Source organism: Eumetopias jubatus, unplaced genomic scaffold (assembly GCF_037043125.1).
Source record: "Eumetopias jubatus isolate StellerSeaLion01/CBP00866 unplaced genomic scaffold, mEumJub1_p1.0 scaffold_3, whole genome shotgun sequence".
Classification (NCBI taxonomy): domain Eukaryota; kingdom Metazoa; phylum Chordata; class Mammalia; order Carnivora; family Otariidae; genus Eumetopias; species Eumetopias jubatus.
Window position 1 is genome coordinate 178583212 of NW_028274809.1, and position 27200 is coordinate 178610411.

At 40.5% G+C, this 27200-nt stretch overlaps 1 protein-coding gene and 1 pseudogene across 2 annotated transcripts in view; both read left to right on the forward strand.

Moving 5' to 3' along the window:
- GPC6 (glypican 6) overlaps positions 1 to 27200 on the forward strand; it is a 1069763-nt gene that overhangs the window by 901257 nt on the left and 141306 nt on the right. The gene's annotated exons all lie outside the window — the stretch shown is intronic.
- Positions 798 to 1231, forward strand: LOC114215839 (large ribosomal subunit protein mL42 pseudogene; annotated as a pseudogene).

Consider the following 27200-nt stretch of genomic DNA (forward strand, 5'->3'; position numbering starts at 1 on the left):
CCTCTGCCCATTCCAGCTTAGTCCAGTGTTTGGTAGAGTTCTGGACTTTGTAATTTTATAAGCATCCCAGCTTATTCTGATGCCAGTGGTCATTCTCGAAGATGCTGAGAGAAACACTACATTATAGTATTTCTAAAAATCCTAATTTAGGGGCGCCTGCGTGGCTCAGTCGGTTAAGTGGCTGCCTTCGGCTCATGTCATGATCCCAGGGTCCTGGGATCGAGCCCCACGTCGGGCTCCCTGCTCAGTGGGGAGTCTGCTTCTCCCTCTCCCTCTGCCTGCCTCTCTGCCTAGTTGTGCTTTCTATCTGTCAAATAAATAAATAAAATCTTTAAAAATAAATAAATAAAAATCATAATTTATAAAATTGTATGTGATCATAAACAAAAAGTATAGAAGATAAGTACCCCCATAGGCCGTACCAGCTCATATATGCTGTCGAGTATCAGAAACACTATAGGGTGTGTTTGTGTCTCTCACTCCCCTACCCTAATACGTTTGGGGCAATAGAGTAACAACAACAATAGGGACGATAATAAGAATGACAGCATGTCCTTTGAAAGAGTCGACTGCTGTTTAAGCAAAAATATAGATATAGAAAGAGTAAAAGCTTGAGCTTTGGAGAGCTGGTGCTGACGTTTACTAGTTACCTGACCTTGAGTATTGGAGGTAAGATGGCGGGCTCGCGGTGAGCAGCTGTCAGGGATGAAAATAGGTGTGCCTGGAAGGAGATTTTAAAATCAGTCCCTCTTCAGATCATCTTCTTTCACACCACCTAATAAGCATCTTGATTTACCATGGCGTTAGCAGCAGTAAAATGGGCGATATCAAACAGAACTATCTGGAAACTTCCCAATTCAAAACAGAGCTTTACATTGTGTTTGTCATAAATCTACGCATTCTTCTCTGCCAGATGACTATAATTGCAAAGTAGAGCTTGCTTTGACATCAGATGGCAGGACGGTAGTATGCTACTACCTACCCTTCTGTGGACATTCCATATGAACATACAAAACCTATCCCTCGGCCAGATCCTGTGCATAATAATGAAGAGACACATGACCAAGTACTGAAAACCAGAGTAGAAGGAAAATATGAGCACTTTGAGCATGGACCCATGATAGAACAACTTAGCAAAATGTTCCTTACTACTAAGCACCGTTGGTATCCTCGTGGACAGTACCATAGACATCATAGGAAACTGGATCCTCCAAAAGACAGATGGTACTGAGATTTTCAGGAATCAAAAAGATGTTATCTTGTGTCTCATTTGCCATTTGAGAAAATGCAATTGGATATATTCACTAATGTGTTATATAGCAAAATAATAAAATGTCTTCATATAAAAAAAAGGCGGGGGGAGATAGTATTGACCCTGCAGGAGTGCTGTGAAGGGCTTAGTAACTATCAAGAGCCTATCCCAGAGCCCAGGCACACTCAGTGCTAGTGTGAAACTCTGTCTCCCCCATGGGGGTATGAGGAACAGTTCAGGGGCCTCATTACGAGCCACTCAGGTGTCTTCATAACCCAACTTTTTCCCAGCGTCCTGGGCTTGGCAGGTTTCGAAAGGTATTGGTCTATGCCTTAGTTCTGGCTGCTCTAACAGAATCCCATAGACTGGGTGGCTTAGAAACAACAGAAATTTACTTCTTACAGCTCTGGAGGCTGGGAAATCCAAGATTAAGTCACCAGCAGATTCAGTATCTGGTGAGGGCCCACTTCCAGCTTCATGGAAGGCTGTCTTCTCGCTGGGTCCCTTGCATATCAGGGCCTAGGGAGCTCTCTTTTGTAAGGCTTTCCTGAGGGCACTAATCCCCTTTAGGAGGGCTCCATTCTCCTGACCTAATCACCTCTGAAAGGCCCCACCTCCTACTCCCATCATAAGGGGCTAGGATTTCAACATATGACTTTCAAAAGGACATAATCATTTAGTCCCCATGAACTTCTTCATATTAGCTGAACTTACAGACACTGCCTTTTACCTAAAACACTAAGTAATAGAATGTAATTTCTAAGAGAAATGAAAGATGCACTGAGCCAGTGTCCTGCACAGTTAGATCTATTCCCACTGAGTCGGAGCCATAGGAAGGAGGGGGTTGTGTCACACTGACAGATGAATCCTCCAAACCATCCTGGAAATGAAGAACAGAGACGAATGGTCAGAACATCCTCTCTTCCCCGGACACACTTGCATGCTCCCTTCACTCCAAACTCCATGAAAACCATCACCCTCCATCTCTAAAAAAAAGTCCAGCTTGTCTAGATATTCTGTACTACTTGTGATTTAGAGACCAGATCCAAAGGGTCAGGATTAGCCCTCTTTCAAGGAAGTTTATGTTCCTGTTCATGGAAGCCAAAACCCCTTCAGTATTGGTATAGACAGCAAAGGAGAAAACCAGAGACCATCTCTTTTTTGAAAAAGCCTGTATTCATTTGCTTAAGTCTGCCATAAGAAAGCTCCACCAACAGAGAGGCTTAAACAATTTAAACAGCAGAAATGTATTCTCACACAGTTCTGGAGGCTGTAAGTCTGAAATTGGGTGTTGGCAGGGCCCGGCTCCCTCTGAAGGCTCTGGGAAAGGATCTGTTCCAGGCGTCTGTGCTTGCTTCTGGTGGTTCCTTGGCTTATGGCAACATAACTCCAGGCTTCCCATGGTGATGTTCCTGCACACACGTCAGTGTTCAAATTTCCTCCGTTCATAAGGACACACATCATATTGGATAAGGGGCCCACCCTACTTGACCATGGCCTCAACTTAACTCATTGCATCTGCAATAACCCGATTCCCAAATAAGGTCACATTCTGAGGTATTGTGAGTTAGGATTTCAACATGTGAATCGGGAGGGGAAAGGACACAATTCAGCCCCAGACTCTTACAAGCAAATTTATATGAGTATTTGGTTAGGACACAAAGTGTTGGGTCATACAGGGACAAGTTGACTTCAGCTTAAAATTTTCCTTAAAACTTTTCTTATCTGGTGACTACCATTCCGTAGGAGTTTCTCGGTATGAGCTCCATGGAACTGTCTTGTTTTAAAGACTTATCCATAAATAGCTGAACAGCCTGACCTGGTGAATGGAATCCTGTAATGTTCACATTTAAATGTCCTTGACTTGAATGCTAGGATCGATTCTTTAATATTTTCTCAAAAGTAAAGGAGTCATTTTAAAATAAGTGATACGTTGGTCTTCTAAGGGAACTAATAAACCAACAAAACTAATAAAACTGCTCTAACTAAAATCACTAAAATTTACCTTCTTAAAACCATGAGGGTACAAAAACGATCTCCAAGCCCAATTATTTTTTATGGAAACTGACATTTAAATTAGAACTCACTTAACAATGGTTAGACCTGAAATATAAAAGGCATTTTCTGAGAGTAATTGTTAGCATACTCATATGTCCATACAATAGAGTGATCACATTTCAACTTTACTTTTAATCTAATTTCATATGACAGGATCATGTTAGAACCCCATATGTTCCACTCTGAACTGTTTATATTCACTGTAATCATATTCACTGAAAATTTCTGCAAAGCAGATTGTTAAATTCTCAGTTTATTTTTCTAGAAAAAAAAATTTTTTTTTTTTTGGCAGACACTGACAATAGTTAACAAGATACTGTGATTAACAAGAGTAAAGCTTCTAAAATGAAGCTGTAAGGCACAGGTTTAAATTGGGTAATAGTCAAGGGTATGATTAAAAACTTGTTCATTTGCATTATTTAAACAGCCACTGAATATCATCAATTTCAATTGAGAACTAACAGCACAGTCTATCAATCAGGAGCAATCTGAATTGGAAGTCAAGAACTTTCTAGTTCTTGACTACATGTTTTCTTTATCTAGTAATGGGGTTTGTTTTTTGTTTGTTTTCTTAATCTTGCATTTCTGCCTCATTCTAGTTACTTAATCTCTCCATGTCTGGGTTTTTGTTGCAAACAAAATGGGAATATTTATTCTCAATCATACTCATGATGATTAATGAACAAATAAACTGTCTGTAGACTTGCCGTTGGCAGTACATGCCAGAGCCTCATTCACATTTCAGATCAATGTTCTTTTCAAAATAAGCTGAGTGATGAAAGACTGTACATACATGTTTTAGGAATTTGTACAGTCTTGGAGACAAGCCCAGATCTCTAAACTAGAAACATGCAGGGGAGGCTCTAGATTATACCCTGTAGGAGCAGAAGTCCAAGAAACAGAACTAAAAAAAAGGGCTTCCTTACCTTTATCTCTGGTGAACGTGTTGCTGAAGACCCATTAGGAAATGATGAATGGGTGGCCATCGCTTTAAGTCAGCTTAACTTTTCAGCCAGCCTAATGGGCTGTTGTTCTTTACTCTTCCTTACCTGGGGTGTGGACACAAGGTCAGAATGATCCTCAGTACTGAGAGTGCCGTCCGAAAGAGCAAACTTTTCCAGGACTGTTTAATCAAGGGTCAGGCATATTCTAGATGGATGTCTTCCCTGTGCCTGGATCTGTGTATCTAATAGATATTACATAATTAGGTGATGCATGAAAATCAAGAAATATCTAAAAAAGACAAGGTTCAAATAGATTTTCTAACAGTTCTTCATTTCATCTGTTTCTCAATTCCCCTTGCCAAATGTCCTAGTTTATTTTAAACTCAGTCTATCAGGAATCCACTCCTGGCCTGTGGCTTAGCTGTAATCTGACATGGACATCATCTCGGCGGGGGGGGGGGGGGGGGGGAGGGCAGCACCATCTTACTCGTTGTCACTAAGTCTTTGTTTAATCCACATAAAAGCCCCTTCTTCTGTTAAATTCCCAGATAGTCTCTCTCACTGGTCAAGTGTCCTTTGCTGAGTAAACTAGGAAACCCTTAAAATGAAGTAAATTTCGAAACATTTTCAAGAATAATGGCCAAATTTCCTTTTTCTCTTTTGCATTGTAATTGCCAAATCCTACTTTTAAGAATTATTTTAAAAATTGCCCAAAGTTTCTTTCCTTCTCTCTTTTTTACATGGAAGGGAAAGAAGATGGTGGTGTGTGTATATGTGTGCCCATGAATGCCTGATTGCCTTTATTTCCCATACCATGCAACCACTGGGCAGGTTGAAAGGATATTTCCATTTCCCTTACCATGCAACCACTGGGCAGGTTGAAAGGATATTTCCTTTTTAAAAAAATTATAAATACCCATATCAATTGGCTAAAAATTCTAGTTGATGTTGAAATAATATAGGGATATGGAGAATGAAATGGACTTTTTTTGAGGTCCTTATATGCTAAAGCATGTACTATGTCAATTTATTGTACAAACACACACTTAGACATGATTGTGAGTTTGATATTATTGTGCTCATTTTACAGAGCGGAAAATTGAGTCTCTGACTTTGGACAAGTGATAACTTGTCCAGAGTCACACAGCTACCAAGTAATGGAATTGGATTGGAAACCAGGTTTTTCTGGTACCACCTCTACCTTTTCTATTCTGCCAAGATGTTTTCTCCTCCCTACGTTGCTCTGTGATGATAATAATGCAGCTATCATTTATTAAAATTCTGCTACATACTGTGTGCCTTACGCCCATTTTCATATAATCCTCCACTACTCTAAACAACAGTATCATCAGCTCTTTATACATGAGGAGACTAAGGCCCAGAACCCGTGGGTAACATGGCCGAGCTCAGAAGTAGCACAGCCAGGAATCAAACCCTGATAATCATTCATGAATTCCATATTTGTAAAATGTCTGTGTAACCCCAAAAGCAATACTCAACAGAGCCCTGCAGTCCATCATTCGCAGGCATGTGCAAAGTGGCAAGAATCTGAGTCACCCAAGATGCACGCTGCCACCTGAGGTCAAACAAGGCAATGCTCTGCCTTCTTGTTTCAGCTCTCCTACTGTAAACAGCATCCTTTTCTCCATCTATTTAGTGCCACATTTTTCGTATGTTAATGGGTTTTTTTCCTTTTCTTGTTTCTTTCTTTTTTTTGGTAATGTCACTGTTTAAAACGGCCCCTCTCAAGCTTAGGGCTGAAGTGCTATCTGGTTGTCCTAAGTGTGAGAAGGCTCTGATATGCCTCATGGAGAAAATGCACGTGTTAGAGAAGAGAAGCTTCGTTTAGGTATGACTTATAGTGCTGTTGGCCTTGCGGCCATTGTTAATGAATTACGTATATATATCTTTAAATAGAAGAGATGTACATTTAAAAGGCTATGTATTGATTGGTTGACCAGAGACTCACAGGAACCCAACCCTGTGTTTCCCCTGAGACCAATGTACTGTTCAGTATTCGTTAATTCAGTGTTCTCAACGACCTCACAGATCATAACTACCACAAATAACAAAAATCAACTGTGTCTGTGTTTCCAGCATCCACGTTCTTCTACTACCCATTCCCGACCCTCTATGCATTCTGTGAAATAAGTGTCCGGTTGTGTGTGATGCACCTTTGTTTTTAATTTTTGCACCTGTTTCCCAGGAGAGAGATGTGCCCTCGTCATAACCGCCATTATTCTTCTAAATGTGACACCATTCCCCCATCCTGCACTGTGGCTTCAGTGACCAATAGATTCTCATCATTACCAAGAAAAAATCAACACAGCACACAGTAAAGCAAACTCATAAAATATTTATTTAAATTGATTTAACTTAGAGCAAGTTTATATACATAAATAATTTGTACCCTGTGAGTCAGATTCTGAAATGCAGATGCAAAGTGTGGGGCACGGAGACATGCTGGGGGCTCTTTTCTGAGCATCCCCATCCAGTTACAGAGTTCACACTTAGGTCTAGAGAAACAAACAATATATGGCAGTGGTCTCCTCTCATCCCATAATGGTTTTAATCTATACCCTGAACCTTCTGGAATTTAGCCCTTTCTCTAAAGGCGATCATTTCCTGCGAATTTCTTCACTGAGAAAAAAAAGAAATAAGTTGGCAAGGATGATATCTTCAACACTGCAAAGGGTTTTGGATTGTACCATCTATGCTTCCTACACCTGCCTGTTTGCTAGAGGGCTGCTAAAACACCAGCTCTCCTCCAGCTTGTGTGGGAAAATGGAAGATGAAGTGGATTGGGAATCCAAAGACACCATCTCAAGCCCGACTTTATGACACACCGAGTGTTCTGGGCAAGTCACTGTACCTCATAGAACCACAACTTCCTCATCTATAAAATGGCGGAATTATCTGCCTGTCTACTTCCAAAGACTGTAGTCATTAGAGGAGATACTAATGACTCCCCAGGTAAAAGATTTTGTAGTTAACAAAGTATTGTTCACATACATTATCTCATTTGATACTCGCATCAACATTGCCAATTAAGTATAATTATAATTATTACCATTTTGTGAAAAAGTCTTTGCAAACACAAAGGTACTGCATAAATACTTGTACCATAAAAAGAAATCAGTGGTTTTGAAGACAGCAGAAAGAAGATTGTTAGCATGTGTGAGCCCTATAAGGAATTAAGACCGAATATGCCATTGCCTAGTTTAAATTAAATGGATCACAACACAAGGTGCCAAGCCAAGAGGGCTGGTGGGCCTGAAACCCAGGTCACACTCTGATCTTTAGGACATGTCCCTGGGGGCCAGGATTTATTCTAAATTGTACACAGTTGTCATATGGGCTAGTGTGGTCCTAGGTTAATGGATCAAGACAACAATCACAGGAATAGCCATGGGTGCATAATAAAATGTGTGTCCCTCGCTTTATATAATGTGATCTTTTCACTTAAAAATTACTTTGTTATTGCCTCAGTCTGGATAGGCTGGGTAATGCAGCAGTAACAAATAACCCCAAAATCTTTTTTTTTTTTAAGATGTTTTTTTTTATTTGAGAGAGAGAGAATGAGAGATAGAGAGCACGAGAGGAAAGAGGGTCAGAGGGAGAAGCAGACTCCCAGCTGAGCAGGGAGCCTGATGTGGGACTCGATCCCAGGACTCCAGGATCATGACCTGAGCCGAAGGCAGTTGCTTAACCAACTGAGCCACCCAGGTGCCCTAACCCCAAAATCTTGATGGCTTATCATAACAAAGATTTATTTCTCACTCAGGCTACACCCTATATTGGCTCTTGCTTACCTCTTTACCTCTTACTCTAGATCTCAGGGTGAAGGGGTAGCCACCATCTTGAACATTGCCAGTTGCCAAGGTAGAAGACAAACAAAAGAGGTCCGGAGAGTCTCACAACGGTAATTAAAGTCTCTGGCCTGGAATTAGCACACATCACTTCACTCCCAATTCAGCAATAACCCAATTACAAGTCAAGAAACAATCCAATAACATGCCTGAAACTAGGAATAACCAGAACTATTTGGTGGATAGCATGTAGTAGAGATGAAACAGACTTAAGAGTTTTCTTTGACCATAAGCTCATTGACCATTCCATGGGACAAGATTGCCAACTTCAGCTGAATTAATAGACAAGTATTACCCACAACAAAGGACAAAACAGTTGTGTTCCTAGTGCTGCTACACTGACATCGATCATGTAAACCTTAGAGCTGATTTGCCTTCTAGAGACAGCAGTATTATCTGTTTTGCAAGTGAATTGCAGTGAAAAAATTATGAAGTCATATGCAATTTTGTGACATTAGATATTAGTTATTAATATATAAACTACTACCATACTACCCTAAATAATGTGTGTTTAATATCTTTTTATTAATTGTGTCAAGAAACCTTACAAAGAAGAAAATGTTTTTCATAGCGAGGGGTTTATCTGAAAAACTATTATTTCTAGAAATGGTTACCTTTAAAGGAGAATTTTTTTTTGTCTCTAGCTAAAACAATGGACTAACAGTAGAAGAAGGTAGGGGAGTGTAGACTGATTCCCAGGAGGTGGAGATATCCCAGAGTAAAACATCCTGCAAAATGAAGAGCTTTCATTTTCGCCATACTTGTACATGTAGGCCTACAGAATATTCTCCGTTCCTGGAAAGATTGATGCCCTGAAGCCATCCCATTGTCAAGTGGAGTTTGTAGAATACCCACTCCAACACCCATATATTCTGTTTTGTTTAAAAAAAAAAAAACTAGACAGATAAGTTTAAAATGGGATTTTTGAAAATGCTGCTAACCAGTTTGGGAAGAGTCACCAGGCAGATACAAATGCTAGGCATGGGGATTACTTACTCATAATGTGCTGAAAATGAGGAGTGTTTCAAGAATCGTTTCCTTGCTGTAGTATTGGAATGCTAACGTGTAAATATGGTAATGTGAAACACTATCGTATCTGCTGGGAACTGGAATCTACTTTATTTTACAGTTCTGCAGGGGAAAAATATTTTGGTACTTTGGATGAGATTCCAAGAGAATGAAGATGCATGCTGACATCAGTCAGAGCTCTGCTCATGAAAAGATGTTCTTTCCAAGCACAAATGTGTTTGATATATTGTTATTTAACATGCATTTAATTATTCTTTTCATTAAGTTTTTCTAATTGTTTCTAAGTATTATTTGCCTTTGGTGGAATAATCTTGTTATTTTTATGATCTCAGAAAGGCAGGATGGGGAATAATGATATCAGGTGTAAGCTGGATCTGTAAGTGCTTATTTTCAAATATACACACAAAAGCTGGAGGGCCTGGTTATCAAAAGCTATTACGTATAGGAATAGCATGAGAATATCTATTGGTATTTGTTTCCATTTAGGCATCCACCCCTTAAGTTTTTAATTTCCATTTTAAAGTTGCTGTATTAAGCATAGTAACCACTTGAAACATGTAGCTGAACAGGAGAGAAACTAGAGAAGCCAAGGAGGATTTTAATTACAAATTCCATTTCAGCAAAATTGCCAGCAACGGGAGCGTGGCTGTGCAAGCATTTAGGTTAGGATAGGGTGGTGCAGGAAAAACATTTGCAGTAGGATAATCTTTCCCCTGCATAGTAGCACAAAGTGAGAAGGATAGCTTCCTCGACTTCCAGACCACCAAACCCAAAGCAACCTTGAGATTGTGCCGCCATGTGAAAAGGGGAGATAAAAAGAATGCTGGGATAATCCAGGGTAAAAGAACTGAATCAAGAAGATGATAGTAACTCACACTGCAGTGTGACTCTTCTCTCCAACTCCCTTGAAAATTGGCTGTCAGGAGTGGATGGCGTCCGTTTCAGAATACACATGGCAACAGATCTTCTCGGATCTTTGCTGGAAGATGGAAGACACCCAAGTCACCATGGCTGGGAAAGGAACGCAAACCTTCGGCAGTGTGGTGATGCTGAAAGATCTCGAGCTTTGGAACTGGGCAGACTTCGATTTCTGGGCTGAGTCTGCTATGGAGTACCTGGACCACCTTGGATGGAATCAAAAATAGTAATTTTGTTCTCCCATAGGGTCACTGGGAGAATTAAATGAATTACCAGATGTAAAGCCTGGATGCACTCAATACTTACCTTTGCCTCCTTATCTAAAGAGGAATCCAGGGCGCCTAGGTGGCTCAGTCAGTTAAGCGTCTGATTCTTGGTTTTGGCTTGGGTCATGATCTTGGGGTTGCGGGCTCATGGGATGGAGCCCCACATAGTCTCTGTGCTCAGAGCAGAGTCTGCTTGAGATTCTCTCTCTCTCTTTCTCCCTCTGCCCCTCCCCCACTCTCTAAAACAAATAAATAAATAAATCTTTAAAATAATAAAGAGGAGGAATCCTAGAACTAGCTCTTCTCATTTTATGTGAGGAAAGTGGTGCCCAGAAATGCCGAAGTCCTCTTGAGTCCATATGACCTGGGGGGGGGGGGCAGCATTGGTGGGAGTTCGTGTGCCCAGGAGAAGGCTTTCCCATGCCCTCCCCCATGCCAGCAGTGGATCTTATAATCCAAAGAAGTAGGGGTGGAGGCAAGGGAATAGATCTGCCCAGGACCGTTTGAGGTGTCTGCCCACTACTGCCGGTGTTAGGGCTGTGGATCTGGACATGATTCCTGGATCATGTGGGGGGGAGGGAATCTCTCCTCACATCCCAGCATTCCCCCAGTGGGGACTGGATCCTCAAGCCATGAGCCATTTCTTGTCACCTAGTCAGCTGTGGGGAGTGTCTCCTCAGAGAAAGAAGAGACCTGTGGTCCCAGTAGCTGGACATCCCTGAGCAAGCCACTTAAATTCTCTGGACTTAAGTGGTCAGACTCATCTCAGAGGATTGTTGAGAGAATTACAGATAATATACCTAACAACACCCAAGGGAGAGCCTATCATATACATGCATAGCAGAAAATAAATGATAGTATTACTTTTTGAACTATTACCATTATTGTAGATGACAGTGAGAATAGTCAACGTTTATGATTGCACTTTATGCTAAGCATTGTCATAAGAATCTTCCATTTAACCCTCATACCAGTGCAATGAAGGAGGTATTATTTCATCTTTCAGTTGAGGCATCTGAAGCCAGAACAGATTGGGCATAGGGAGGGGTTGGGTAGCAGGGCATGAAGACTCTCCTAAACATTTCCCGGCACCTAAAGCACCATAGAGGTACCTTACAAAGAATGTATAGAAGCCCCACTGTGTCTCCATGGCTATGTGGTTTTGATCGCAGCTGAACTGATCACTACTATGTCCCTAGTACCTTGAACAAGACCTGGTGTGCAGTAGGTGTTCAATAAATATTCATTACTTTGATGAATTAGTGAATGATAAATATTGCTGCACTTGGGTCTTTATATTGGCCCGACAGACAATTCCAGGGACCCTTGGGCTGGCAGTAATCAATCACAAAGGCTGTTTGTAGAAACAGCTTAGCACTTTGGAGCTAAGGAGAATCCAGCCATGAAGAGAGAGGGAATATTACTAAGCAGAAAATTAAAAGCTATCACCTTGGCTGTTTGCCTTGGTGGCATTTCTGAGAAACACGTTCAGAAACATTTGGCAGCCTGTGACATTGACGCTTTGACTCTCCAGGAATAAGGAAAGCATCAGAAATAAATTTACTTCCCGATTAATTTTCTATAGAATGTTTTCCCCCACCAAGATACAAAGGGCAACTTAAAAGCCATGAGATTATTAAAAAATTAATGGGAAACGCTGTTATCGAGGATTTGCTTATTTTACTGTTATTAAAAATGCAAACAGATTGGGTGAAACATTTTCAGCCTGAAAGAGATCTCAGAAAATGGTTTTCTTATCATAAAGTGCAAAGCTAAGCAGAGTGACAGTAAGTGATCTTTTCCTATGATCAGTGTTTCCTACTCTTAGGGGCAGAAAAAAAAATGTCCGAGGAAATCGTACATGTACATTTTATTTAATAAAGCAAAATAGAAACAAAGCGATCTTCCTATTAACATGAAAAAATATATCTGCTTTTGCTATGGCCACATGCCTTGGTATTAATAAAATTAAAAAAAAAAAGATTTCAGAATCTTTTGTGCTGATCTCAAAAAGCTATATAGGAAAAAAAAAATCACAAAGGGCCAGATTGCAACTGCGCATGTCTCTTACTGTAAGCAAACAGAACTGGCCGTGTCCGGACAGCAAGGTGGGAGAAATGTTAGCTGTGATGACGACAGAATCATTTAAAACAACACCAAAAAATGTGTTTTCTAAGAAAGCAAACATCTCCAATGCACACATACTTCTTTACCAAGATGTAGCCGTGGCGTGTTTAAAAAATCTACTTCTCGACGACTGACTGACTAACCCATTCATTCCTAAAAATACTCCTTTCATAAAACCATGTTTAGCTTAGTCCTCACTTTAAATTTAAACAGGAACTAATAGTACTCTGCGCTATTTGCTTTCTCTTCGTCTAAGGAATTTTTTTTAGGGAAGGAGCAAGAGAGAAGTTTCCAGCAATACTATCACACACATGCACACACCCAACCTGCGAACAGAGCCTTTCATGGGCTTCTGCCACTCCACACTCTGGCTGTGACAGGAGGACTAACAACAGACCCTTCTTTGAGAGACAGCAGTGCTTTCGATCCTCATACCGCTTTTCTAAATAGAGGAAACCTACGGGTTTTGTTTTGGTTTTTTGTTTTTTTGTTTTTTTGTTTTTTTTTGCCAAAGAACTCACCCTCCTTCGGGAGATTTTTTGTTGTCTCTGTCAGGGACTGTTCAGCTCAGTACCTTTCCTAGAAACCGGTAGGGCTAAAATCTGTAACTTTCCTTTTTTACATATTTAGTAATTAAAAAGTAAGTGCAAAAAGCTTATGCTTTTTATTCAACCACAACACATCTTTTCAAAATTCTGTAATGGCCCATAAATTTGCATTAATGATCACCTGCTCCAGAAACCTTGGAAACAGGAGGCTGGCAGCACATCTGTGCGTGTTCATGCGTCTCTGATGCCTGACTCTGGACCAAGTTTGGAAGCTTTGGAGAGAATAGAACTCCACTGACTAGCCGTTTGTTATGATTTTTGGCCAAAAGAATAGTTGGGTCAAGCAGCAGCACTTATAACCAGGAGATTTAATGATGGTCAATGTTAATATCTCATATCCTGCAGGAATTCACAATAGCTCAGGTTTTAGGACATTTTGTTTTCTTTTTGGTGGGACCAGGATATATGGAAATGACTTGCATGGGAGGTCAGGCTGGCCTAATTTGGATTTCCTTTCAAAGTGCTGTAAGACATAAATATCTACTACAAATTACCCAGTCGCTGCCACTTAACAACATTTTTTGTAGGGTAACAAAAATGTGAGAGTTTGAGTCTTGGAAGAACTCTATAAAGCTCTATAAAGGAATCGTTTCAGGGTGAGGAGAATTATGTATAGCTCAGAGCAGGGTTTACAAACAGACCAGGAGGTGCGGGGGCGGGGGGTGGGGGGGAACTGGGAGCCATTAATCTTATTGTTAATCAAAGACTGGTTGTGTAAAGCAAATAGTCAGCTCCTAATTTATCTCTTTTGTACGTTCAACCTCTTAGATGCCAGTATTTCTTCGAGCAGAGGACAGATCTTTTAGGATACCTGGATATTTCAATGCAAGTTGAAAGCACCAGCATTCCAAGTATGAGAAAGGGTCAAGGTCAGATGTTTATTTATGGGGCCCTTATTTGTAGCAGGAACTGTGCTAGATCAGGAGTGTGACCCACTGGCTTCCTTGATCACATTTCATTCCCCTACAGCCCTGTGGAACACAGGTGACATTAATTTCACCGGGGAGGAAACTGAGGCTTCAAGAGGTAGTTCAAAGCCAAACAGTAAGTCATAAAGCAGAATTTAAACATATCTCGTCTAAAAAACCATGCCATTTATCCTTCTGAAGCCTCCTTAGGAAAAGAGTCGGGATAGAAGGTAAACTTAGAAGCATTCCAGGGTTGCTGCTAAACTCTATGCTTTTATTACATCTGCCGTATCAATACTATGGTATTCGTAGGCACAAAATTCTCAGGGAATTATATGCTCACCATACCATGAGATGATCACCAGAAGATGCTGATTTTCTCTATGTAATGCTGAAGCAAAAAATTAGTTTGTCACTGAAAATATATTGCTGTTGGGTGAGAAGAGGGGCTGTGCTTACTGTTTGCTTTTTTTTTTCTTTTTGTTTTTTTCTTACTTTCTCTGAGGTACCAGTGACAACCCTTGAATGTGACCCAGATACTTTAAAAAAACACTTAAAACTTGTCTCGTGGACCATGGGAGACCAAACTCTGGCATTAACCTGGGAGAGTAACTCTTTCATTGTGAACAAAATCTGTTTAAAAAAGAAGGAAGTCCTGTCATAAGGTACAACACAATGAACCTAGAAGACATGCTAAGTGAAATAAGCCAGTCAGAAAGACAAATACTGGGGGCGCCTGGGTGGCTCAGTGGTTGAGCGTCTGCCTTTGGCTCAGGTCATGATTCCAGGGTCCTGGGATCGAGCCCTGCATCGGACTCCCTGCTCGGCAAGAGGTCTGCTTTTCCAAACTCTCCCACTCCCCCTGCTTATGTTCTCTCTCTCTCTGTTTCTCTCTGTCTGATAAATAAATAAATAAAATATTAAAAAAAGAAAGAAAGATAGACAAACATTGCACAATTCCACTACCCGAGGTATCTAAAGTAGTCAAACTTCTAGGCACAGAAAGTAGAATGGTGATTGCCAAGGGCTGGGGGAAGGGGAAGAAGTTGTTCAATGGGTAGTTTCAGTGAGGGATGAAAAGTTCTAGAGATCTGTCATACCACAATGTACAGAGGATTAACAATACTGCTCTGTATGCCTAAAACTATTAAGAGGGTAAATTTATATTACATCTTTCTTACCACAATAATTTTTTTTAAAAAAAGGCATCATGACAAATCCTGAAAACAGCTGAACACACCATCTAAGAACGATGTTAAACTAGACATCAGAGGGTGAGCTGTAAAGCACTACACTCCAGTGGTTCTGATTTTTCAAGACCATTTTGAACACTCAAGTCAGGTAGAAGGAGCCAAGGAGGGAGTTTTCTAAAACAATCTCTCTACAAGCCCTTCTCATGGTTCAATCGAACATTTTAGACTATCCATTCAATAAACAGCCTCCAAAAAGGCAGAGTATTACTTGGTTTGTTACCAAATGCCTCACATCCTCACTGAGCTGCCTAGGACTCTGAAATACTCCCAGGAGAAACTTCATAAGCATTACCTTGAGCCCCAGGGAAAATGCTAATGAGAAACATTAATTTCGATTTGTGAGAAATTCTGATTAGCTTGTGTGGTGGAGTATACATAAATCTTTCCTGATTACTCTCCGTCCTAAGCTAAAAAATTTTCTAGGACACCAAGATTCAAAAACGTAGATTTGCATGTTCCCAGTGCCCTAAAAGATTTTATACAACATTCTACTGTCAAATGATGTTTTGTTTTTTTTTTTAAACTCTACACTTGTCCTTCAACTCTTTGGCTGAAATGGAACACTTAGGAGAAAGCAGTTACAGTGGTATACAGTTCTTTTAAAGCATGAAAGACCGTTCAATTAGTCAGAGATGTGAGGTGTTAATAAAAGATTTGCCAAGAATGTGAGAGTTACAAGGGGCCTATGAGGTAATCTCGTCCAATGTCTTAATTAAACAGGTGAAGAACCAGAGACTCTAAAAGCTCATCTTGTCCAGTATTAATAGTAGCAGAAGAAGGGAATAATTTCTGCCAAAGTGTTTACCTTAGCTCACCTGTGGAAACCCCTAGCTGCTTCTTATTTAACTATTAGTTTGGCTTAAAATTGTTGTTCGTCCCTGTTTATGCGAAAGTTTAATAATGGCTCTCTGCAGTAAGAAGAGATATAATAATGTTTATCTTTTTATTTCCTCTGAGGATCTTGGAATGTGCTTCATCATTAATTAAAGAATCTTCTGAGTCCCCCTATTAGATAAGTATTATTAACCCCATTTATTAGGGAAATGAAATTCTAAGCTATTAGGTGACAGGCCAAGCACCATACCCCGAGCTAATGCTTACGGTGGACACTCTGCAAGAAGCAGGAACTTTGCGATGTCCATTGCAAGTATGTTAGTCCTTAAGTTAAAACACACTCAACACTGTAGGTATTGACCTGTTGCTTCATACAAGGAATTGTGTTAAGAGCACCAGGGACTTCAATGTGTATGTGATGCACCTGTTCTTAGAGAGCGTATATGGAAGAACCAGGAGGGACCCTAAGACCGTTGCATAAAATACTAAAATACAAGATAAAATATGTGTTACACAAGAAGTGCTAGGAAGGTCGAAGGAAGTGAGACTATAAATCAAGATGGAGAGATAAGGAAAAGCTTTAAGATGAAGGTGACTTTGAGCAGCTTATTTAATATTCCAGTGGTCAGATTTTGAGCATACGTCTGTTACCTTTATTTGTTGTACAAATATGTCCTGAGCATATGCCCCAGGATCTTGTCTAGGCTCTGAAGTGGAGCAAGTGAGGCAGAGAAGAACAAAGACAGAGCTCCTGCCTCATCCCAGCTTTCCCCGGGGACTATACAGGGGCAAGCAAAAAGCATTATTTCCCCCTCAAATTTCCAGTATGTAAATAGCCCCAGGCATGTCAATGACTGGTAAAGAATGAAACTTCAAAAAGAACTTGGAATCACCTTGTGAAAGCCTTTGAAGGCAAGGGGTCAAGTCTTAGTGCTCCAGGACAAATGAGCAGGAGGTTAAAAGGACGGGAAACCAGATCCAGGAAGTTTGTGGTTGGCTTTGTTGCCAGGGGTCCCATAGTGAGTAGCTGCGCCATGGTCGCCAGGGGTCCCATAGTGAGTAGCTGCGCCACGGTCGCCAGGGGTCCCATAGTGAGTAGCTGCGCCCTGGTTGCCAGGGGTCCCATAGTGAGTAGCTGCGCCATGGTCGCCAGGGGTCCCATAGTGAGTAGCTGCGCCATGGTCCGTGGTGGAGGGCGGGACAAAGAAGGGAGTGAGATCCCATAGGGGCAGGGCAGAGCCAGAAGAAAGAATGGGGTCAAGGACAGAACCCTAGGGTACTCTCACATTTTGAATTTGATGAGGGTGTGGAGAACAAACAAAGGAGACAGCCAAAGGGACCAGTGAGGTAGAGGAAACGTGGGGAGACTGTCACCATTATCTGACTAAAGCCAAGAACAAAGTGGAGTTTCGCTGAGGGAGTGGTTGCCCCCCTGAGAGGGCACTTTTGGGTCCTCCAGAATTCATGTGGAGGCTTCAGACTCAGACTAAGACATTGAATTTGGCAATTATGAGAAGTCTTTCTGAGAAAGCCAGATCAATAGTGCAGTGAACGCTGAATCCAGATTTTAGGGAGTTTCAGTAATAATAAACACATGGTGAGAAAATGGAGTCAAATGACTCCGACCCGGGGTTTGCACAGTTTGGGGGTGCTCATTGGCAGGCCAAGGCAATCCTCATGAAGGAGAGAAGGGAAGGTCAAAGAAGAGACTTAAAAATGCTTGTGGATCTAGAGTAAGGCGGTAGAGAGAATATCAATATACATAAAACCGGGGACAAGAGATAAAGCTCAATTTCTGGGAAGACGGGAGGGAGGGCTGTGTGGGGCGAGATTGGGAAGCAGAACGCAACTGAAAAGGTGGGAAAATGCCTTTTCCCACAGATCATTAATTATGCTATATGATGGTCTGTGTTTGGTTAAAATAAAGATTGTTTTCACACATTTTACTGCTCTTGAGTTAATAATGTGAATACAAACTCTGAGCATTTATCACACCCCGGATTTTACTAGCGCACAGTGCAAGCAGAAGATCAGGGAATGGATTTCAGAATAACTCCATGCCTGGATTCTTCTTCCACCCTTTTCCTCCTTTGGGAGCTCTTCTCAATTTAATTGTCGCCAGTTGATGATCGGTTAGGCATACTGATTTCAGTGGACTTTAATAACAGAGCAGCATTATGAAAAATATCATGTTGGAGTCCTAAGCTGGCGGGTTGGGGGGAAGAAACTAGACAATCCACAGGGTGTCAGTGTCACTGGCAAAGGACAAGTCAGTTACTCTCCATCCCCACACAAATGTGTAAAGCAATTTGTACTTGAGCACAGCTGCTTCTAGGTCAAAACTGGAATAAAACACCTGGATAAGAATAACCAAGTCATGAAAAAATTGGGGAGACCAAATATGGATGATTCTTGGAATTCTTTTAATTGATTTGGAAAACAGAGGGATAGAGAAATCTTCCTAAGCATTTTTTAGACAAACTGTCGTTTCAGCTGTGTTTTAGGTCAAAAATCCCAAGTGTAGGAAGTAGGTGCTTTGAGCACTGTCTTGTGTTAGAGGCATTATTGATGAAGTCATTACGCGTGAATTATGAATTCCTTCTTGTGGAAGGACAGATTCCTGGGACTCTTATCCCCACATTTAGGAAAAGTTTAACGTGAAATGCTTGCCGCCTTGCTACTTAGAGACAGCTGTTTAGAAATTCTGGACCATCTCTTGAGGCAAAAAGCTAAACATTTTAGGGTAGTAAAGTGAGAGCTTTGGGCTGTCAATTCTGTTCCGTTTCACCCGTGGAAGATCAGCAGCTATCCGTCTTCCAACTGTTGTGTGTGGGGAGATGGACTGTGTGAAGGAGACTCCTGGGCCCACCGGACCCAGTTTTCTTTAGGAAGCGATGCTCACGTGCTTAAACTCTCAACAGCTCTGCTTGGCAAATCAATCGTGAAGGCGGGGAGTGAAGCTGGGTGCTCAGAGTTGACTAGAGGTGTTGAAGGTTTCCACAGAAAGGGACTGACGAGAGCCAGCAGTTAGCCATGAGAGCATTTTTGGTACACTGCAATGAAGTGGGCCCTGTGGATACATGAATTATAAAGGGGCACCTCTTTCCTGCTACTCCGAAGGACCCAGGGCCTGGCAAGCAGGGAGCAGGCTGCATTTCTCTCCTCCCCACTCCCTTGCCTGACACCTTTACGCAGTGCCTAAATTGTGCAGCTGTAGCTGATAACCCTGGGCCTGCCTGTCAGCATCTCCTCTATAGACCGTTCTCCCAGAATCAAGCCCATGATAGATGCCTCTTCTGTTGATCTAAAATGACACATTTTGTGGAATCTGACATCTCGGAACATCTATTCATAACCAGATCCCGACTTTTAGCCGAGAGGGCCCCCTTGTCTCCTTCAGGGGCACCTACATGGTTTCAAGCCATAAAACAATAAGGAGCCAAGGAGAGGCCACAGATTCATTCATTCAAAAAAAAAAAATAATAATGACCGAGCACCTGTTTTTGCCAGACATCTATTCTAGAAGTTGGAGATGCAGCCAAAAAAAAAAAAGGAAATTCCTCTCTTCATGTCCTGGAGCATATGTTCCAATGTTGGAAGAAGATAATAAATGAATCAAGTAAAGTACCATATACACTGTACGTCAGGTAGTGATCAGTGCACTGGAGGGAAAATACAACAGCTAAAAGGCAGTAGCTCATGCTGGGAGTGGGGGTGCTACTTCAAAGGAAACAAGGAAGCCAGTGTTGCCGGCGCCGCTTGAATGAGAATACCAGTAGGAGACGGGGTTGGAGAGGTAGCAGGTAGAGTGGGAGTGAGATCACATAAGGTCTTTTAGGCACCTGCAGAGACTTATTTTTCCCTCCTCTGGGCAAACTGAGGAGTCCTTGGAGAATACAGAGGAAAGACACGATGACTGACATCAGGTTCTCACCTTTGAGTGGAAAGTCGACTGTAGCAGGAAATAGCAGAATGACCAACGATGGTATGGCCCCTGGAGGCCGATTGTGGTCTCTTCTGGATTCTGGGAATTCTCATGATAGGGGATGACTTTCTGCCCTGCCTATTTGGTCTTAAAGGATTCTGGCCTCTATGAGGCTGAGGAATGTTTCGGGTCCATCATACGCATGTCTCAACATTTGTGGTTTAGACAGTAAAATGCATCTGGAAAAATGGTAAATGGCATTGTTGCCATGAAGAGATGGTGACTGCTCCTTCAGGGACAGCAGGTTCTGCTTTTTTTCTCAAGGCCTAGAATTAGCCATCAAAGAGGGCCGGAGACAGGCTGTACCCAAGAGCCAAGGCAGAAAAAGGAGGTTAGGTTGCCTGATTTCTACTCTACCTGTATTAACTCCCAAAGCGCACAAGCATCATAGCAGGGCAAAGTGAAGCAATCCTTTTCAGGTCTTTTTAGATCCCTTTCAATGTCAGTACGATTTTGGCTTTATCTCCATCCCTAAATGTGAATGAGTGATTAAAATGCAGATTGCAAATTCTAGACAACTCAAGTGTAATTTCCTGACCCCACAGCCTTTGCCTCCTGAATTTCAAAAAGAATTAGGACAACTCCTTTTTTTAGCAGCTGTAATGTGATACATAACTGAAACTGGCTCCCAAACTGGCCCAGTGATTAGGGATTACGGTGGGTTGGAATTCCTTCGCCAAGTAGGGATTAGTCGAGACCAGCATCAGTGGAATCAAGGAGTTAGTTACAAGCGATCATTTTATGGGGCTGTGATTTGTGTAACACAATTTCATTTGAAACAAGGAGAAAGAGCTCTGAAAGGGTGGTTGGAAGATTTAATGGCAGTATTCTATACAGTCTGTCACATCTGTAATATATGTTTCTAAGAAACTACATAAAATCCAGTTGGTTCATGTCACATACCTTTATTTAACTTTAGAAGGAATCATAATCCATGCAAACTAAATTTAGAAAAAAAAATACTGCATTCTGGAAGGCCCATGCACATTTCAAATACATGCCTTTTAATTGTCAGAGAATTATTTACCCCCTGGGATCAGTCTCCCTAAACAACTGGCAGTCCCATGGCTATTAGTTATGGCATGAAGCTTTGGAAGGCATGACTTCCTCCCTTCCAGAGCGCCTCAGTTTTGTATTTCCTTATCAATTTATGTGGTTAGCGCCTTTATGCTAAATTAAAAGCACATCCCATGTAAAATGATCAGAATGACTAATACTAATATTTTTAAAAAGCAACCCTGTTTCTCAGTTTCAGTGTTCTACGTCTACAAATCTAACTGCCACACACTTAAAAAATTATGCACGTCCTCAGGGAAAACTGAGGAGTGGCAGTGAATTGGAACAAGACTGAGATGATGTCTTTTGTGTACTGTAACACTTCAAAATCATTGCTTCCTGGGAAAAAAAAATCACAGAGGCTTTTAATATTCATAAAGACTAGAAACAGGTGTTTGAACAGAACTTCAGCCACCTTTGACAGGAGCATAATGGGTTTGTCTGAAAGGGTCTTCATTTTCCCTGTCACTCACTGGCAGGACTCAGAACATCAAAACAGTTACACTCCTGAGCTTTCACTATCTGTTTCAAAGGATTACACTTGACATTTCTAATTTTTTTTTCCTTTCGTTAAACTCTGTCTTCCCTCTTTTAAAACTGCATGATTTCGTTAGCAAATCAAAGCGGGCAGAAGAATACATTAGTGCTCATTGCTTATGGACTCCGGGCTGACCTCATTGCTTTTTATGTCTACCAGTAGACCACAAAAACTATTTTTGGTTCATCATTTAGTGTGCAGACAGAGATCTGCGCGTCCGCCTCCGAAGAACACTATTTAGCCAGATGGGAATAAGTAGCAACCTGTGGCTCCATCTAAAAGATGGGCCACTTCGGCTTACAAGACACTCCTCCCACCCCGTCTGCTTCAGTTGCCCTTCTCACTTTGTAAGAAGTGAAGACTCCCGAAAGCCAGGCCAAAGAGAAATAGTGCAAATGACCACTCTGTCCTCTGCCAAGTCAGAATACCCAAGACTGCATTCAATCATGTGGGGGGCCCAGTACCTAGTGCCAAGTGCTAAATGGTGTCCACATTATTTAGATAAGAAATGGCTTTGGGAACAATATGAAGGTCCTGTCGCTGGTTAGCTTCTTACACATCTCAGACTCAGTTTCCTTATCCATTAAGTTAAGGATCTGGTCACCCTCTCAAGGCTCCATCCAGAAGTAAACATCTGCCACATCGTGCATCTGTCAGTTGCCCATGGCCACAAGGAGATGGAATAAAGAAGAAAATAATAAAATAATGAAATGTCAAATTACCTATAATGACCTGAATAGTTTCTTAAACATTTCCCTCGTCTTTCCTTTTTGAAAGAGCAAAATAGCAAGTGGTATGACATTCACAAAAATAAGCGTCATGTTCAGTCAGGGAACACCAATTTCTCTGAGAGACGACAGTAAAGGGAATAGGAGGTAAAGCTTCGGGGGGTTGAAATTGCTGGGTTTTAAGTGAAGACAGAGGCACACTGTAAAAAAAAAATTTTTTTAATATAAAGTTTTACCCTTTTGCCAAAAAAAAAAAAAAAGAGGGTTTGGGGTGGGGGGTGAAATGTGGGAAGTAACAGTTGGCCATGGGATTATTAAGACCATATTTGTTGAAGCCTTATAAGGTGTATTTTTTTTAAAAACATTGATAATGACATTCGTGTTTTCCCTCAAGAAATTTCAATTTGCTCCCTTTTAGTATGCCAGTGACTCTGATCTTTCTTTCCCCACCTCCTGCTCTGACAGCCAAGTTTACATTTGGATGGATGCTTCCAAGTTTGGTTGAATGACTTAGAGAGATTTTCAAAGTACTTAAGGAATTTCCTTTGACTTGACATTTGAATTGGAGATGAAGTGATATAAAAATTTAAAGTAACCAGCATCATGGAACTTAATGTTCCTATTTCAGTAGATTTTTTTTTTTCCTGTAAAATGTGGTCAGTGAAAAACCTTCATTTCTTATCATTCTTATTATGCATTTAAAATTCACTTTAAATATCACCCAAGGACCTGAATGCCAAAAATAAATGTGAAGCGCTTTCTCAAATATTACAAAAAGTGACCTTCAGAGAGGACCCTCTCGTCACCAGAACAATTTCCATACAGCTGTTGATATACCCATGAGCATATCAGGCCTAAAAGGAGAGAAAGAAAGAGATAGGTTTATAAATTATTTTGACTCAAAACCCCCAAAGTAGAAACATGCTCACACACATCACCAGCCTGTTCCTTAGAAACTAGCACCTCAGGACAGAGGGATATTGCAGTACCATTGAATCCACTTTCCTCAGCCACCACCTGTGAATTATGGCTGGCAGCGGGAGTTTTATGATACTATTGTAAAAGTAATGTACCTCTTAAGTGGCAATTTACTAAGTTGCTGATGAAATGCATTGCAAATATGTTAGTTTCGGGGTGGTTAGGAAAATTAACTGCTGCATACTTTCCATATTGTCATATATGCCAACGCACTTAGAGAATGAGGAGCAGCTTTCTTGGAAAGCTGTTTGAGTGGAGCATATGGTCAGCTTGTCACCTGGTTAGAACCCTTAGGGGACTCTCCTGAGGCTATTTTTTTTAAATCCGTTTAACTGTCACTAGCCCCAAATCATTAGATCCATAAAATGTTCCCTTAGAGTCAAACTTCTCGTTGTGCTTCGTATTTAGTTTTCTATCCTGTCAGTTTGATCCCCACCCCCCAACCCTGCTTCCCAGCCTGGATGCCGAGCAATAGAGTGTAATGAAGCATCACTAGACCTCAGCTTATACTTGCAAGAGATCCCCTATTAATCCCCAGCCACTACGACAACCATATAAAAGAGAGAATCAAAGGGATAGCCAGGTGAGCGAACGTAAGGTGGGAAACTGGTGCTTCATTAAGTTTGTACTACCTTATCCTGGACAGAGATCTGTGATTATTTACATGACCTCTACAATATCGCTTATACTGGCAGACATTTTATAAAGCTTTAACAATTTAAAAAGCCACTCGGATTCATTATTTCATCTGACTGCTCAGAACAGCCCTCTGAAGAAGGGGGAAGGTATTGTCCAAATTTCACACACAAAGACAAAAGCTGATCGAGATTAGGTTATTTGCTCAAGGTCATCCAGCTGTTGAGTAATGGAATTATAATTTGAAACCAGATCTCCTCACTCCAAGTCCATCATGGAAACCATGCTTTGGTTAGAATACATGTATATAGGAGCCCTAAACTGACCTAAAACATACAGAGGTAGTGTAAGTAACCTGCCAAACATTTCAAACGTGACATTTGATAAGCTCAATAGCAGAACTAGTGATTCACATCTCTTCTCTAACTAAATGATTTTGGAGCAGGATAGCAAGTAAGTTACTATTTGCATCCCAACTTAGGAGTACAGTGATTGATTAGCAATGTCTACCATGGGCACAGGAAATGGCTGGTTCCAGCACACATATTTGCTGTTCTTATGCTGAAGAATCTATCACTCGGTAAAATATACTTGGGTTTTATAATGAAAAGCAACACAGACCAACAAACTGACAAGTTTTTGTTAAGCATCAGTAGATGTTAAGCATTCTATTAGGCACTGTGAATGAACATGAAGGAATTTGAGAGAAAGTCTTTGCCTGTGTAACTTACAATCCAATATGGAAAATAAACTAAATGTACAGATGACACTAGATTTTAATCTGCTGATACTGACTTTGAACACTGCCCAGATTCATAAAGGCGCAAATCACACAATAAAAAGAATCCATTTTTGTGAAACATGTGGCATCTCTTGAAACAATATCAAGGAACCATATATAGATATGGAAAGAGCTGTAATAGAATTCCTATAGAGTTTCAGAGTGCTGTATTTTCTTACATTCATTTCTACCATGTGGAAATATTTTACAGTGGTCAGAGTCCAAATGGGTTAAATATTTTGAATCACTGATGAATTTGTTAATCTAAAAATTCGTTCACATGCATATCTTTAGTAGTTATCTTAACAGTACAATTGTTGTGACTTTAGCTATAGTAAAAATGGACAAGGAGTCCATTAAAGCCCTAAAATATCCTTTGTTCCTAATAGAAGTCGAAAAAATAAAGCTACAAAGTAGAAGTTCAGTTTCCTGGAGATTTATGAAAATTTTCCTGTAGGAGAAATGGTGGGAAGGGTTGAGGTTTCCTTCAAAATAATGTGGAGGTAAGGGGTGGGGGGAATGGGTGGGGGAGGGGAGGAGGAGGTGGCAAATGAAACAGGATTGGCCATGAATTGAGAATTGATAAAGCTGTCTGATAGGTACATGAGGGTTTACTATACTATTCTCTTTACTTTTATTTGTAGGAAATTTTACATTAAAGAGTGTTTTTTAATCCTTCTTAAAGATGCCTCCTTTGTTGAAGACTAATTGACATATAATCATGCGTTAATTCTAGGCTCTCTGTTCTGTTCTTTTAATCTGTGTGTCTGTTCTTGTGCCAGTGCCATACTGTTTTGATTACTACAGCTTTTGTAGTATATCTCAAAATCTGGGATGGTTGTATCTCTAGTTTTATTCTTCTTCAAGATTGCTTGGGCTATTGGAGATCTTTTGTGGTTCCATAAAAATTTTAGGATTATTTGTTCTAGTTCTGTGAAAAATGCTTTTGGTATTTTGATAAAGATTGCATTAAATCTGTAAATTGCTTTGGGTAGCACGGACATTTTTATAATATTTGTTCCCTCAATCCATGAGCATGGAATACCCTTCCATTTGTTTGTGTCATCTTCAATTTCTTTCATCTTGTTTCATACTTTTCAGAGTACTGGTCTTTCACATCCTTAGTTAAGTTTACTCCTAGGTATTCTCTTACTTTTGGTGCAATTGTAAATAGGAGTATTTTCTTAATTTCTCTTTCTGCTACTTCATTATTAGTGAATAGAAATGAAGTAGATTTCTGTATATTGATTTTGTATCCTGCGGCCTTCCTGAAATCATTTATCATATCTAATAGTTTTTTGGTGGTGTCTTCAGGGTTTTCTCTATATAGTATCATGTCATCTGCAAATAGGGAAAGTTTCACTTCTTCCTTACAATTTTGGGTGCCTTTTATTTATCTGTCTTGTCTGATTTCTGTGGCTAGGACTTCCAGTGTTATGTTGAATAAAAGTGGTGAGAGTGGATATCCTTGTCTTCTTCTTGATCTTAGGGGAAAAGCTCTCAGTTTTTCACCATTGAGTACGATGCTCTCTGTGGGTTTTTCATATATGGCATTTATTACGTTGAGGGATGTCCCCTCTAAACCTACTCTGTTGAGAGTTTTTATCATGAATGGATGCTGTACTTTGTCAGATGCTTTTTCTGCATCTATTGAAATGATCATACGGTTTTTATCCTTTCTCTTGTTGATAGGTTGTATCACATTGATTGATTTGGGAATTTTGTGCCACTCTTGCATCTCAGGAATAAATCCCACTTGATCGTGGTGAAAGATTTTATTAATGTATTGTTGGATTCAGTTTGCTAGTATTTTGTTGAGGATTTGTGCACCTATGTTCATCAGAGATATTGGCTTATGTTTCTCTCTCTCTCTTTTTTTTTTTTTTTTCTGTAGTGTCTTTATCTGGGTTTGGTATCAGTGTCAACCTGGCCTCCTAGAATGAATTTGGAGGCTTTCCTTCCTCTTCTATTTTTTTGGGAAAATTTGAGAAGAAAAGATACTAACTCTTCTTTAAATGTTTAGTAGAATTCACCTGTGAGGCCATCTGGTCCTGGACTATTGTTTCTAACAAGTTTTTCGATTACTGATTCACTATGATTGCTGGTAATTGGCCTGTTCAAATTTTCTACTTCTTCCTGATTCAGTTTTGGGAAGTTATATGTCTCTAGGAATTTACTCATTTCTTCTAGGTTGTCCAATTCGTTGGCATAAAATCTTGCATAATATTCCCTTATAATATTTTGTATTTCTATAATGTTGGCTATTATCTCTCCTTTTTTATTTCTGATTTTGTTTATTTGAGTCCTCTCTCTCTCTCGATGGGTCTGGCTAAGGGTTCATCAATTTTGTTGATCTTTTCAAAGAACTACTCTTGGTTTCATTGGTCTGTTCAATTGTTTCTTTTGTATCTATCTCATTAATTTGTGCCCTG